Source organism: Pseudoliparis swirei, chromosome 15, assembly GCF_029220125.1.
Source record: "Pseudoliparis swirei isolate HS2019 ecotype Mariana Trench chromosome 15, NWPU_hadal_v1, whole genome shotgun sequence".
Lineage (NCBI taxonomy): Eukaryota > Metazoa > Chordata > Actinopteri > Perciformes > Liparidae > Pseudoliparis > Pseudoliparis swirei.
The window spans coordinates 18,235,964-18,252,616 of NC_079402.1; the positions used below are offsets into that span (position 1 = coordinate 18,235,964).

General features: G+C 41.5%; 1 pseudogene; it reads right to left on the reverse strand.

The window, feature by feature from the left end:
- Nucleotides 1-1,565: 1,565 nt before the first annotated feature.
- On the reverse strand, nt 1,566-10,911 carry LOC130205234 (aquaporin-3-like; annotated as a pseudogene).
- Between the last annotated feature and the right edge of the window lie 5,742 nt (nt 10,912-16,653).

Genomic DNA, 16,653 nt, shown 5'->3' on the forward strand with positions numbered 1-16,653 from the left:
TCAATGTTTCTGCTGTTGAAGTTTTTAAATCGAGGTTTTTGACCATAAATTAACTTTTTCTTGATTCTTATTTTAAAAAATCCAGCCTTTTTCTGCCACACATCGTACCTCTCAAAATGTGAATCTACGTATATATGTTACACAGCTGTGGGTCTGTAAGAAGTTGATTACTGTACATGTAAATATTGCAAGTAAGACTAAAAGACGCGATCACAATGTCACATGTTTTTATTTTGAATCAAACAAACATCAGGAAACACATAGAGATTTCAAGTCAGTGGAATACAAAAGGGTGATTTGATGCTTTCTTCCATCTTAAGGACTTCCTGGAGCTAGAACTCAGTAGTTCTGAAATGGGGGTATGTGAGATAAAATATATATATATATTTAAAATTATAATTTATTCAGAAATCGTTGAAAAGCAAAACAATATACTTGTGAGGTAATAAGAATCCATTTAATGTATATATATATATACAGTATATATACAGGACTGTCTCAGAAAATTAGAATATTGTGATAAAGTTCTTTATTTTCTGTAATGCAATTAAAAAAACAAAAATGTCATGCATTCTGGATTCATTACAAATCAACTGAAATATTGCAAGCCTTTTATTCCTTTAATATTGCTGATTATGGCTTACAGCTTAAGAAAACTCAAATATCCTATTTCTAAATATTAGAATATCATGAAAAAGTATACTAGTAGGGTATTAAACAAATCACTTGAATCGTCTAATTAACTCGAAACACCTGGAAACACATTTTCAAATGTTTGATTTTGTTTTGCTGTTATAAATCTTTTTTTTAACTTGGTCTGAGGAAATATTCAAATTTTATGAGATAGGACTTTAGAGTTTTCTTAAGCTGTAAACCATAATCAGCAATATTAAAAGAATAAAAGGCTTGCAATATTTCAGTTGATTTGTAATGAATCCAGAATGCATGACATTTTTGTTTTTTTAATTGCATTACAGAAAATAAAGAACTTTATCACAATATTCTAATTTTCTGAGATAGTCCTGTATATACACTGTATATATATAGGCCTGCAACATAATCCACCATTTACTGCAAGAGAATACACCATCTACTGCAACATAATCCACCATCTACTGCAACATAATCCACGATTTACTGCAACATAATACACCATCTATTGCAACATAATACACCATCTACTGCAACATAATCCACCATCTATTGCAACATAATACACCATCTATTGCAACATAATACACCATCTACTGCAACATAATCCACCATCTATTGCAACATAATACACCATCTACTGCAACATAATCCACCATCTATTGCAACATAATACACCATCTACTGCAACATAATACACCATCTACTGCAACATAATACACCATCTACTGCAACATAATCCACCATCTATTGCAACATAATACACCATCTACTGTAACATAATACACCATCTACTGCAACATAATCCACCATCTATTGCAACATAATACACCATCTACTGCAACATAATACACCATCTATTGCAACATAATACACCATCTACTGCAACATAATCGAAAAAAATTCTGTGATGCTTATGCATCTTCGATGGTTGTCATACTAGAATGTTTTAACCGTTCCTCCTCCTCCTCCTCCTTCTGCTTCTTTTTGACTTCTCCTTCTAAATGGTATCCAATCATCAGCTGGTAACACAGCACACCCACCACTGCTCCCAGGAAGGGTGCACAGATTGGCACAAAGAACCAGTAGGTGTTTGCTCTGGATGGGAATAGAAGAAAAACAAACTGTAATGCATGATGGCATTTAACATCTTTTATTCAATTTACCTATAGCAGGCCTAAATAACATATGAGTGTATAGCACAAGTTGCATAGATGAAGAGTTCTGGGTCAGAGAGCGTGTCAATATCGAGAAATTCAAATTCAAATATATTTAAAGGGGCAGTGCACCGATTTTACACATTTAAGTTTGTTTTTTTCTCGCCACGGCGTGTCCTCTGTGGCCCTTGGGGAGCCTGCCTTACAATGTGAAGGTAGAGAGTTTGATCGAAAGATGCTATGGAGTGGCATTATGGGAAATGTAGTGCCCAGAGGTGTTGGTGCTTTAATCTCGGGGCCAAAGGTGCTTTGAATTTGCCTCTTGTGATTTCCTTCTTGTAAAAAAGCACAATACTAAATTGCTACAATGTTTACAGGTCCACTCATGCTGTAATATTCTGCCCCCACAATGCAATGCTGCATGATTTTTTTCATAACAGCCACAAAACAAACAAAAAAAGCACAATTAAGAAACACAATTCTACTATATGTTTTGGAGGGAATTGTTCAGACGGGCCAAACTTCACCTCGACCTATAACTTAACATTGTCATTTAAAAAAAAAAAAACGTACGATTTTTTGGCAATAAAAATGCTTGGTTAAGTTTAGAAAAAGAATTTGGGTTTGGTAAAAAAAAAGTTTTTAACAAAAGGACGATAATAACTTATTATTCGATTTTGGTTTCTCAAAGAACATGACATGAACAGCAGTGACCTAGGTGAAAGTCCTGTGTTTTTTTTTAACACATCCATCTACCACAACTCCTGGATGGACTGGATGGTCAGCTGGGATCGGCTCCAGCGCCCCGCGACCCTAATGAGGATAAGCGGTATGGATAATGGATGGATGGATGGATCTACCACAACTTCCATTCTATGGTGACTGTGTCGATATATATATATATATAATATATATTATATATATATATATAATATTATATATTATATATATACACTACCGTTCAAAAGTTTGGGATCACCCAGACAATTTCGTGTTTTCCATGAAAACTCACACTTTTATTTATCAAATGAGTTGCAAAATGTATAGAAAATATAGTCAAGACATTGACAAGGTTAGAAATAATGATTTGTATTTGAAGTATTAATTTTTTTCTTCAAACTTTGCTTTCGTCAAAGAATGCTCCTTTTGCAGCAATTACAGCATTGCAGACCTTTGGCATTCTAGCTGTTAATTTGTTGAAGCACCTGCCACAAGTTGGATTGGCTTGATGGGCACTTCTTGCGGACCATACGGTCAAGCTGCTCCCACAACAGCTCAATGGGGTTGAGATCTGGTGACTGTGCTGGCCACTCCATTACAGACAGCATACCAGCTGCCTGCTTCTTCCCTCAATAGTTCTTGCACAATGTGGAGGTGTGCTTTGGGTCATTGTCCTGTTGGAGGAGGAAATTGGCTCCAATCAAGCGCTGCCCACAGGGTATGGCATGGCGTTGCAAAATGGAGTGATAGCCTTCCTTATTTAAAATCCCTTTTACCTGGTACAAATCTCCCACTTTACCAGCACCAAAGCAGCCCCAGACCATCACATGACCTCCACCATGCTTGACAGATGGTGTCAGGCACTCTTCCAGCATCTTTTCACCTGTTCTGCGTCTCACAAATGTTCTTCTGTGTGATCCAAACACCTCAAACTTGGATTCATCTGTCCATAACACCTTTTCCAAGCTTCCTCTGTCCAATGCCTGTGTTCTTTTGCCCATACCAATCTTTTCTTTTATTGGCCAGTCTCAGATATGGCTTTTCTTTGCCACTCTGCCTAGAAGGCCAGCATCCCGGAGTCGCCTCTTCACTGTCGACGTTGACACTGGCGTTTTCGGGTACCATTTAAAGAAGCTGCCAGTTGAGGACCTGTGAGGCGTCTATTTCTCAAACTAGAGACTCTAATGTACTTGTCTTCTTGCTGAGTTGTGCACCGGGCGTCCCACTTCTCTTTCTGCTCTGGTTAGAGCCCGTTTGTGCTGTTCTCTGAAGGGAGTAGTACACACCGCTGTAGGAAATTTTCAGTTTCTTTGCAATTTCTCGCATGGAATAGCCTTCATTTCTAAGAACAAGAATAGACTGGCGAGTTTCACATGAAAGTTCTTTTTTTCTGGCCATTTTGAGAGTCTTATCGAACCCACAAATGTGATGCTCCAGATAATCAACTAGCTCAAAGGAAGGCCAGTTTTATAGCTTCTCTCATCAGCAAAACAGTTTTCAGCTGTGCTAACATAATTGCACAAGGGTTTTCTAATCATCCATTAGTCTTCTAAGGCGATTAGCAAACACAATGTACCATTAGAACACTGGAGTGATAGTTGATGCAAATGGGCCTCTATACACCTATGGAGATATTTCATTAGAAACCAGACGTTTCCACCTAGAATAGTCATTTACCACATTAACAATGTATAGAGTGTATTTCTGATTGATTTAATTTGATCTTCATTGAAAAAAACAATGCTTTTCTTTGAAAAATAAGGACATTTCTAAGTGATCCCAAACCTTTGAACGGTAGTGTATATATATATATAATATATATATACCGTCCCATCTGACTTCCTCCTTTACTCCCGTCATAAACACTACGACCACTAGAGGTCCACGACTTCAGCGACTTATCCGTACAGATAATCAACCGTGTGAATAGATAACGGCCTTCTGAGCCCACTTCGAGTAGAAGGCCCCTTCTAACCCATATCTATGAGGCTGATAACATTAGATTGGCTGATAACCTCCGAAGCGGCTGCGCCGTGATATCCCTGCAGTTCAATACTGCGCTCTATACTCACGTGAAAACCTCCCCCCCCCCCCCAGCCCGCGAGAGCCGTGAAGAGGCGCGGCCCCAGGTCCCTGGCCGGGTTGACGGCGTAGCCGGAGTTGAAGCCCATCGACAGGCCGATGACTAACACCACAAAGCCAACAGTGAAGGGCTCCAGACCTCCAGGGACCGCATTGTTGTTTGGATCCACGATGGCCAGGACGCATACGATCAATGCAGCTGTTCCAATAATCTGAGGAACAGCACAGAGGGAATGATCTATTCCTGCTTTCAGTTTACATTCTTTTGATCAACCTTTATTATTTATATTAATGAGACATAATGCATGAATAATCAAGAGTCTTCAAATCTATTTTAAAACAGCATTTCTTTCGATTTCTTCAACTGATTCCCTAGATAGATTACAATTTTGGCATATCTGCAAACCAAGGGTATATTAAAACTCAATGTTCTGAACCAAAAATAGGTTTTATATCAACATTTCCATGTTTCAACATTGTAGTGTTTTAACTGCTTGTTGCGGGGTTTTTTTTCTTTTCAAAACGAAATTACTTTTTATTTTAGGCAACAGCACTTCTTGGTAAGGTTTAATTCAAGTTTAGTTATCATGAGAAGGATTCCTATTTACATTACATGTCATTTAGCAGACGCTTTTATCCAAAGCGACTTACAATAAGTGCATTTCAACCTAGAGTATAAACTAAGAACAACAAGAATACAGGAAGTAACATTTCCTCAACATAGTCGAACTACAAAAGTACCATAAGTAAGTGCTATTTAAGTGCCACTGAAGTTTACATTTCATTTTTCAGTTTTACAGAAGCCTCGGTGAAGGTCTACAGTTCGGTCCCTCCCATCCTCCCCAATCGCCTCCTCACACAGGGGATTTGAAGAGTATTTGTAATATCTGTCAAACAGTAACCTATAAAATAGCTTCCCATCAAAACATCTCGAGGTTGGCGAGCCGTCAAACTGGAAACTTCTCTTGAAGAGTGTGAAATCTGGCAATCTTGTCAACCTTTCCATCAGAACACGTCACACAGCTCCCACTGTCCACAGCCTCCTGACACCATCGGATGAAAGGCACCACGAGGAGAGCGGAGGGGAACCCAGGCTGTTCTCTTCCATTCGCAGGGCGGCATGCTCACCACGGGCCTGGACTCGACAGTCGATATTCTATAGAGTCCATTTGCTGTGCCATGTCAGGGTCTGGCTAGTGGCAGATGTACTGCAGTGCTGGTCCGATTGCATCGCAGCGCAGAGGAAGTGCTGTTTCAATTCAATCCAGTTTATCTGATATAACCCAATATCGTAAATTACAAATGTGCCTCAGAGGGCTTTACAATATGTACACATACGACATCCATGTCTCAGGACCTCACATCGGATCAGGAACAAGTAGGTTGCTCCCTTTCACAGGAAAAAAAAAGGGAATAAACCTTCAGGAGAGCAACAGAGGAGGATCCCCTCCCAGGATGGACAGAATCAACAGATGTCATGTGTTACAGAGTCACAACACATTCAATGAATATGACAGAAATTATGAATGAATATTGAGTAGTTAGTATGGAGTCACCGTTACCTGATCGAAGAATCCGTTAACCAGGCTGAGATGTTTGGATGGATTATGTGGCGAAAATCCCGGCCGTGGCGTTCGTCCCCACCACGATCAGCTTCCCGTGGCTAAAGTCCCACAATGCATCTGGTGGGAAGAATGTACGAATGACTTTTTTTGCGTATACTGGGCGAGTACAGCCATCCGGCTTGAGTTGTAGAACACGTGTTTTCAATGTGATTCTTTCACTTCGGTCCCACGCACCGATGAGCATGCCGAATACGACCGCTGCGCCCAGAAAGGCTCCGAGAGTCTGGAAGAAAAAGAACAGCGGGAACTTCCTCCACGGCTCTCTCCCGAGGAAACACAGGGAGAAGGTCACCGCTGGGTTCAGATGACCCCCTGAAGGTGAGCAAAAATACAGAACCTTTGGGGGCGCTTTCATTCAAATATTTGATCAGATTCAACCCAGGAAAACAAAAACACAAGGAGGCAGTTTTTTCTTTTTTATCTCTACTGTATCAAACACCCCGCCGCCCCCCCCCCCTTTTTCTCAGGCCGATATTCAGCGACTGGCTTCTGTAAAGTCTTGTTTGGATGGAAGGTCTCTGTGACACAGATTAAATTGGAGGGATAAAAAGATTATTTTCACACCTGAATCGTGTCAGTGTAGGAGCTGTCTAATTATGAGAGCTTATTTTCTCAGCCGCAATGTATGTTAGAGGGGGAAGGGGGGGGGGGGGATGGGACAGCCTCATTATAAAAGGCATCGGAGGAGTGAGTGCGAGTGAACCGCGGAACCCTTTGTAGTGCCGCTGCTTTTCGACACAGAGGACCGTGATTGAGGATCCACTCTCTCCCTTTCCTTTCAATTAAAGGACCGCGTTAGTTTCCAGGTTCAGGGCCGAGTTGCCCCTCTCACTGTGTGTGTGTGTGTGTTCTCTTCTAAACTTTGCATTGCCTCGTCCACTGCCTCCCAGATCTGCTAACCCCCCCGCTGCCTCCAGCTGTCATTCTGCAGGCGAACGCATCATTGGGGTGAACACGGCGCGTTAGATAACCGCCAGTTTACCCGTTGCTGATATTTAGTGTCTGTCGAGCCGTCGATAATAATGACTCCCCGTTATGCCGATGGAAGATGGAGGAAAAAGCCGGGTCTTGCAGAAATACACTGTGAATGACAGGTACCGCATGGCAGTAATGCTAATGGCCGTATCGCTCCGCCGAGTGTGTGTGTGTGTGTGTGTGGTTTTTGTTGATGAAGATAAAGTTTTCCTCCATTTTTCTTTTTTTTGCCGAGTCAACCCTTTGTCGACGTTGGCTTCGCTGCCTCATTGTTGCAGCGAGACGGGCGTCTAAATATAAATCATGAAAGTTGCGACGTCAACCCTTTTTTACTACGTTTTCTTTTTCTCGTCTCGCCTCGTTAAATGTGTTTAGAAAGAGGCATTAAAGTGTTAACTCCTTCTCCACAAACTGAGCGGGCACATTTAATCAATGTGACAAAAAGCCTATTGACCACACGGCATTGTTACTACACCACATAAGGAACCCGTTTTATATGTTATTATGGGCTGTGTGAGAACTTGTTTCTTTGCTGAGTCCATAAATAAGTCCGTTTTGATGGACTTATTTATGGACTTTAATGATGTGGGAGTACAGGTATACACACGTCACTGCAGTACATCCTCACCTGAGATCTGCCCGCTCATGAGGATGCCCAACGTGGCGGCGAAGCCAAAAGCCATGTTGACGGTGAGGAAGGTGCCATGGGAGCCTCTGCTCAGCACCAGCTGTGCTACTGCGCCACAACCAAACATCTGGAGAGAGGAGGGGGCGACACTTCAGAGGAGCCACCTGGAATTACTCCGTCATGTGTTTTTACATTTTATTTTATTTTTTATGATTCCAACCTAGAAATATCCGGTGAAGTTCAAAAAAGAAAATGTTTTAAACACACACACACACACACACACACACACACACACACACACACACACACACACACACACACACACACACACACACACACACACACACACACACACACAGACAGACACACCCTGATATTAAGTTCCTATTGTAGACACTCGGTAGTAAAACACCTTCAAAGAGGAACTAGAGCGGGCACTCGGTAGAGCGCATACCTTCGCATATCACAAGATTGGGCATTGAATTATGAACATTTTGGCATTAGTTGCATGCCAATTGGATACAAATTGACCGCGCTATGGTAAAAAGAAGATTGTGACCTTTTCATGACCTTGACCTTTGACCCGATTGATCCCAAAGTCTACTCAAATGGCCCCCGGATAATAACCAATCATCCCACTAAATTTCATGCGATTCGGTTTAAAACTTTTAAAAATGTAAATAAATAAATAAATACACGGCGATCAAAACATAACCTTCCGCATTTTCAATGCGAAGGTAAAAATAAAGCCCCACGGTGGCCCGACCCCGGGTCAGGTGTCCAGCGGGGTCACATCCAGGGTGTGTCTCTGTGACCTCCCCGAGGTCACGTGTATGTTTCGTGCAGCCTTTGTGGGGCGACATTGCTGCCGACAACAATCTGACTCCACCCGGGGGAGGTGGGTGGAGTGAAAGGTCTCCTTGAATTAACAGATCAGTCACAGCTGGGCAGCAGAATAACAAACCGGGCCGGCGTTTTCACCGTCGGCGCCGTGAGAAGCGGGAGGGACTCCGGGGTGTTTTTGCACGGGCTGAAAAACATTTTGTTTTAATTTTTTTTGAAAGAGTCTCGTGGCTCACCTCCGTGGGGGGACTGCAGCTGCTGCGTGAAGCCTTGTATCATTCTCAAAGAATATGGATGTAAAATAAAATGTTTTTGTTATGTCTTAAAAGTACAAGGGAGAAACAGGGAGATAATTAACGGAGGCTAAAGTTCATATGAATAGAGTTGGCGTTGCTCTGTGTGTGTTTGCTTCATAGATATTTATGAAAGCAGCAATTTAATGAGGAGAGAGCAGCGGTTAACATTTCTTTACCGTTAAAATAGTTTTATTAAAAGTCGACTTTGAACATCAAACCAGTCGTACAGAAGACACATGGAGAACCACACACTCACACACACACTCACACACACACACACATGCACACAAAATCCATTTTTCTCTTTCCTCGTTGAAGCTGGGGCAAATGCCACTGACTCCACAATGAACGCTGTTGTTTTCATATCTGAGATATTTTGCAGACATATTCAGTAACATTGTATTGCGCTGGACTTAAATATATGTTTTACTTTTTTGTAACAAGTGAGTCCTCTACACACGCAGGTGTTAGGTATATTTCTGGTGGAGGAGTTTCTCATTCACAACCATAGGAGACCAAAAAGCCAAACTAGGTCACACGTTTAAAGTCGTCGTACATTTTAAAGGAGAATACACCAGAAAAGCATGAAAACTGTAAAGTAAATCATGAAAAAACACATATATTTCCTAAACAGCATAACATCACGGCTTGCATTCCCTTTCATTTCAATGAATGGCAGCAGACGATATCTGAGAAACATATATTCGATTTAAAATGTAGTTAAAAACAAGTTTACACAGAGAACGCTACACATCTGGCTATTCCTCTATTGCCCTTGTTTACAGTGATGCACGCAGCCCTCTGTCACGCTCTCTGTACTGTTAGGTTGTCGTGGATTTTATGTACACTTGCACATGTAAATAAGGAAGTCTTATGTTTTAAATAATGCATATAGAAAGATAATTTACATAGTGGATATTAGGGAGGAATATTCCGATTAATGTATTAAGAAGCATAGACAAGTATGATCACTGTATTATATTTGTAACTGTAAAGTTCATTTTATGAGGTTTATTGTTATCACAACTGTAGGATGTGGACAGTATGAATGAGATTGGTTTTATTGTGGTAGAGGTGCGTTTCCCTTGAGATCCTAGCTGGTTTCCTGTTTAGGCTCTTATTCTGAAGTCTAAAACCGGGGGTAGGGCTCTAAACCAGAAGCGGAAAGCAGCTGTTACCTCTCTTGGCGCGAAGCTCAGTCTCTTTTGAAATGCTGAGCAGGAGAGAGCACGCCATCGGGGTGGAGAGTGAGAACAACACACAAACTGGGAGCTTTAAGCTCACTGAATGGAGACTGTAAGTACTAATCTGATTTGCGAGACATTAGATTGACTCTGATTTTTGGAGGTCGACAGAAACTTTAAAGCAACCAGAAATGACTGTCAAATAAATACTTTTAACCCTCCTGTTGCCTTAGGGTCAATTTGACCCCATTCAATGTTTAACCCTCCTGTTACCTTTATATTTACTGACATATTTTACCCTCGGGGTCAATTTGACCCCAGCAATTAAAACCTCCAGAAAATTATTAGAATGAATATTGTTTTCCAAGTTTAAGTGTGAGGTACTTTATGTTTGTTTGTTGACTACCTAAATAGCCCTTTAAATATATTAAAAAGTTGATATTTCTTATATGTTTGACACAGTGAAAAACAGCCTGGGGTCAAATTGACCCCAAAGAACACCGACATTAAACATTGAATGGGGTCAAATTGACCCTAAAGGTAACAGGAGGGTTAAATGCATCCCTGGTGTTGAGACTTCTTCCACAAAACACATCGCTCCATCCAGACTCTTTTGAACTCCTTTACTCTTTCAGTACTCACCACCAGAACAAAAGTGCCCCGGCACTCGGCCAGGGCCTGGCGGAGCAGCGCATGTCGGATCTGAAAGCTCCCCGCCAGTTTCTTTAACACGTCTCCCCGGTTTCCCATGATGCAGTTATTCTGAGAGTATCTTGAGGGAGGCTCTGTGGTCTGACATCCAATGTGAGTCAGTGTGGCTGTGCATCGGCTTTTAGGGGTCTCCCTTTGGACCCCTCCCTGTGGACCGGCTGCCACTCCTCAGCACATTTGCACCCGTCTCTTTCTGTGGCCGCTGAACTCCGGAGCTCCCACAACATTACTTTCTAGCATTTCTCTCTCCAGAGGGCAGCCAGTCATGAGAAATAAAGCGATAGCGTTGCACATTTACTCTCGTCGCTAACCGATGGTTGTTTTTCCACCGTTTCCCCCGGCCTACTTTAAAATTACACCCAATTAAAATGCAAGTCTGTCCGTACATAATTGTACACATTCATCAAGCAAAGGACTTCATCCTGAGGGACGTGAGATGACGAAGGCCCTCCCCCCAAACCGATCCCTCTTCACGAGCTCCTTCACGAGGCCCTCGACAGAGTGTAAACAGTCAACAGTCAGATGAGGGCGCACACACACACACACACACACACAGCAGTCTCCCCCGTGAGTAGGGAACATCCGTCACCATGGATACTGATAGATGCCGTGCCCCAGCAGCCGTGAGAGCCATTGTGTTATCTCTCACTTTAAATTAGCTCTAAAGTGAACGGTCAATGTGGGCGTGAAACATTGCACCGCATCTAATATGATAATATCTGTGTGAAGAGTCCTCGTTGGTTCACTAAAACATTTGTAAAACAATGACAACGTGGAGCAGTCCTTCATTCTTTTGTACTTGCTGTCCTTTCCCCCCCAATTAATTTCATGTCGGCCTTTAACCTTTAGCACATTTTCAAGAAATGTTTCACTTTAATTGCACTTGTTTAGACAATTAAACAGGGAATTTAGGCTGGAAAACGTCATAAAATAACTAATTGAACAATTTCCCATTATGTTGTAGGAGGTCACTTAGAGAATAGCAGAGCATGTGGTGTGTGTGTGTGTGTGTGTGTGTGTGTGGTTTCCAGTGTCTCATCTCAAACAGGTTTAATATTATCATACGTTTGATCATGCAAAGAGGGAGGACCAATAACATGAACATTGTCAACACACCAATAGCTGTTCCCCCTCCAGACCATCACACCGATATAAAGGTGAGCGTATTATATATATATATATATATATATATATATTGTATTAAGTCCCACCTCTGCAGCTCTCTGTGATCACTCTGAGCATCGTGCGTGACAATGAATAGGATGCCTTTAGAATATATATTCCCACTTAGTTTCTTTTTAGAAATAAAGTTGCTTAGAGGGTTTGAATAGCCGGGTCGACGGAACACACGCAGGTCAGAGTGTGGCGTCTCTCGGGCTGTGGGCAAGAAAGGAGAAACAGTCGAGAGTTACGGAGCGAACACGAAGGCCTCTTGTTGTGTCACTGCACACTCAAGGGCAGCCGTGGCCAGAAGCGGCTTCTGTTCTGCTCCGTTGTTGTAAATCTCCACGAGCAGCATTTGAAAATGACCTCAAAAGAAATCCAGTTTTAACACTTATAAGGGCACTTATTTAAACACTTTGAAATTCAACATTTCAACACTATTGGAGGACATAACAAGAGCCCTTATTTAAACACTTTGAAATTCAACATTTCAACACTTTTGTAGGACATAACAATACCGTTTTACTGTTGTGACATTCAAAAGATTATGCTGTTTTTAGGTAGGAAAACGACATCAACGAAGTGCCCATATTTGGTTCCTTGCCCGATAAAGGGTTAAGAAGATTGTCTTGTCAAAGTCGTGTAGCGTTAGCTGAATGTTACAACTCCTCAGAGTAATATGCAGATCACCTGTTGAGAAGGGGGCGTGGCCACCGGCTCCCGATTACAAAATTGAGAGCAGCTTGGCCAATCAGAGTGTGACGCCGCCGTTTCTTTAATGCTTCAGAGAGGTCACGACCTGCAAACTCAGGACATTTAGATCCTCCCCTCTCCTGCTAACCTCATTTCAGGAGAGTGTTTCAGAACAGACAGCTGCGCTTCACACCCTTTAAAGACTTTGTTATCCAATGAGTAAAGAATCATGTTTTTCCCAACATGGTCAGCAGCTTCTTTCCCCCCAAATGTCCCAGTTCTCATGTTTACCCCACTGTCTGTGCCGCTGCATCCGAAGAGTCACTTAAGTCCTTATCAGCTCGAGGCAACGTTAGCCGCTCCAACCCAAGAAAAAAAATCTCTCTGATCAAACTGTCAGCGGTTGAGAAGCATTGTGGGTAATGCAGCTTTTGACAAGGAAGAGGGATGTATCAAAGAACGACGGATGATCTCTCTGATTCCGCGACATCAATACAGATTATTAACCCGTCCATCCATCGTGAGTCTTGACAGTGTCGGTGAAAAGGTTCAATCAGTGCGGTGCAGTTTATATATTGGGCGTACATTCTCAATAAAGATGTGTTTAAATTAAACACGACAACGCGAACATGAAAGTCTATACAGTATATTCTGCAGTCGAGCAACAGATTATATACACAGACGACTGGAAATGGGGGGGGGGGGGTCAATATGCATGCAATTGCATATAATCCGCCCATGTATCATGGTTATCTGTGGAGAAAATGAGTGATGGTGATGATGAAGGTTGACCTTGACCTTGCTGCTAATTTGTCTGATTTTTACACGATTAAAGTCGTTGATTCTCCGGTTATAAAAATGACCGTGTCGGTTTTAATCTACCAAGAGCGCAGAGATCGAGCACAAAGAAAGTGTTTACTCAAGGAAGTTTCACCTTGCTGTAACATTCAGCCATGCTGTGTGTGTGTGTGTGTGTGTGTTTCATTTATTCAAGCAGGCTAATGCAAGTGTTATCATTATCTCGGAGTGCACAGCAATTAGGACGTTCACATCTCGTGCTTGGCTCAGCGTATTAGTGCGGGGGGGGGGGGGGGCGGGGGGCGGAGCGCTGGTGGTTTATCTCGGAGGTTAGAATCTCACCGACTTGGCACAATGCGGAAAAAAAAGACCTCCACGATAATCCCAATTAGCATATTTGTTGAAATACTGATTTTATTTAGAGATAAAGCGATTTTTATCACTTAAACTTTTTTTTTTCTTCAATCAATGTATTCTCTCGTGAGACGGATAGTTTTGTGTATCTTGTGCTGAGGAAGGGAGGAATAACATTTTGCCAAAATGAGTACTTTAGATTTTCAACAACCAAAGCAAAACGATATCCCCCTGGTAGAACTCCAGTGAACACCTGCAGCACACGTTAGGGAGAATTATACTTCGCGTTGATAGTATTTATGAAAATCCATTAAAAAAATTATAATTGTTGAGTAAAATTGTATTATTCAATACCAACAACAAGAGAGCGTCTTGTGACCAGCCCCCTACTTCCAGTGCCCTGTCACTAACCCTTCATGTTGAATGAACTTCACTGTGTCCAAATGTGTCGCCTTCATTTTGATCCGAAACACACATTTAAATTATTTTGTCCGATCCCAGTCACAAAATCTGTCCGCAGGCCGACAGAAATAAATCTCTCAAAGGTGAAAACAATAGTTTATTCCAAGTTATCTTCACGGAAGAGGGTCCTCTTTATGCTTGATCGGGATCCCTCACAAGAATAATCAGCTGAAAACACACACCTACACACACACACACACAGACGCACACTGTCCTCCATCAGGACACGTATGACGCAGCGTGTCCCGACCAGCAGGCTGTCACTTCTACTCAAATGCTGGGTTTGTTTAGCTGGAGCCTCGAGCGCCAGATAAATTGATTTCTAAAACAGGAATCACAGCGACGCTCCCGCCGGTTGCCCCGGTGACGCTCCGGTCATACTGATAAACAACACAAATGTTTGTCTACCCGTTATTGACCTTCCTGCTGTGAAGGGCAGGGTTCATCTGGTTTGTGCACTTCAAATAAAAAATTAAACCCCAACGTTGTTTTTATATTTGATATTCCTCCGCTGGATTCATAATGCATAAAAAAGCAAAGATCACTCAAAGATCACATTATTGATCTTTGGAAGACGACGTTCACCGCGTTGGAAGGCCGGGTGGCGCTGCGTGGTTCTGTTGACGGGTTGGAAGAGACAAAGATGAATCGGTGTGTGTGTGTGTGTGTGCTCACTATTTACATTGACATGATTATGCGCGGTGTCCTCTGGCGCCGCGCTCGAGTAAAATTACTTTCCATTATCGCCGGATTGTATGAAAATTCACGGCTAATGCCAGAAGGTGCTCGGTGTGTGTGTGGACACAGTCGGGAGAGTGGCACTGCATTAGCATAACATCAATGTGAAGCTTACCCCCCCCGAATCCAGCTCATCAGTATTCCCACTGTCAGAGAAGTGTGCCACTCAGAATCTAAAATATACAGGTATCTGGAATATCGCCAATCAGCCGTGTCTATATGTGAACTTTAATGGAGTTCCAGAGGGATGTGGAAATGAACCCGTCCCCAACGAGAAAAGGTTGGGGAAAAAAAGTGATGCCCACTGTACTTTTCAAGTTAATAATACAAAATAAAAAAAGGATCTTTCAGCAAATTGTTGTTTTGTGGTCCAGATTAGGAAAATGAGTCCGCCGTCGTAAACCTGCCCCGCAGCGCTGTTCAGGGTTCCCGCCAGATTCTCGTCAACTAACACGGTAAAAAACGTAATTTTTTGGGGGGTTTTGTCCCACGGCGACGATGTTTACTGCCGCATGTTATTTACCGTTTTTAAAAGTTGGATGTGAAGAATGAAAAGCAGAGCACGATAATGAAGCGAGGGCCTGTGGCGACGGATCCCCCTGCAGGGATAATTATCGGCTCAACAACACCGTATGTGGTCTTATTGGCTGTTATTTTTCTTTTCTTCTTTCATATATCCTGATTCTAGCATTATGCTATTTAAAATAAATCACACTGGACGCCTGTAAAAGAGCGGTTAATGTGTGCTCCATTGTTGTTGATCAGCCCTTTTCTTCATGTAGAATGTGATGGATGTATCTCAGGGTCTTTTTATGGGAGGACAATGTTCCCAAAACCTCATTTGGACCCAGGGTCCTGCTGTCCAACACACAGAGTTCTGTATTTTGACGCCATCTTCTGTCATATAAAAAAAGGGGTTTGGTGTGTTTGATAATAAATGTGTGTTGGTAATGTTCTTCTTCAAAAACCTTTTTTCTTATATTTGTAGAATAAATTTTTTTATCTGACAAAATCTCTCTCTCTCTCTCTCTCTATATATATATTATATATATATATATATACAGTATGTATGTGTTTATGTATGTATATACATACGTATATATACACATATATATACATACATATATGTATGTATATATATACAGTATACATACATACAGACATTTTTACATATATACACATATATACATATATGCCTATACACATATATACATATGTCACGACCGGTGTGTGGTGGGGCAAAAACTCAGTCGTAGAGGAACAGACATGATATATATATATATTTATATCTATGTACACATATGTGTATATATCTTTGTATATGTATATATATATATTGTCAGAGTATACGTATATCTATATATATATATAGATACACGTGTATGTATGTATATTAATATACATATATACATATATATGTGTCTGTGTGTGTGTATACAGGACTGTCTCAGAAAATTAGAATATTGTGATAAAGTTCTTTATTTTCTGTAATGCAATTAAAAAAACAAAAATGTCATGCATTCTGGATTCATTACAAATCAACTGAAATATTGCAAGCCTTTTATTCTTTTA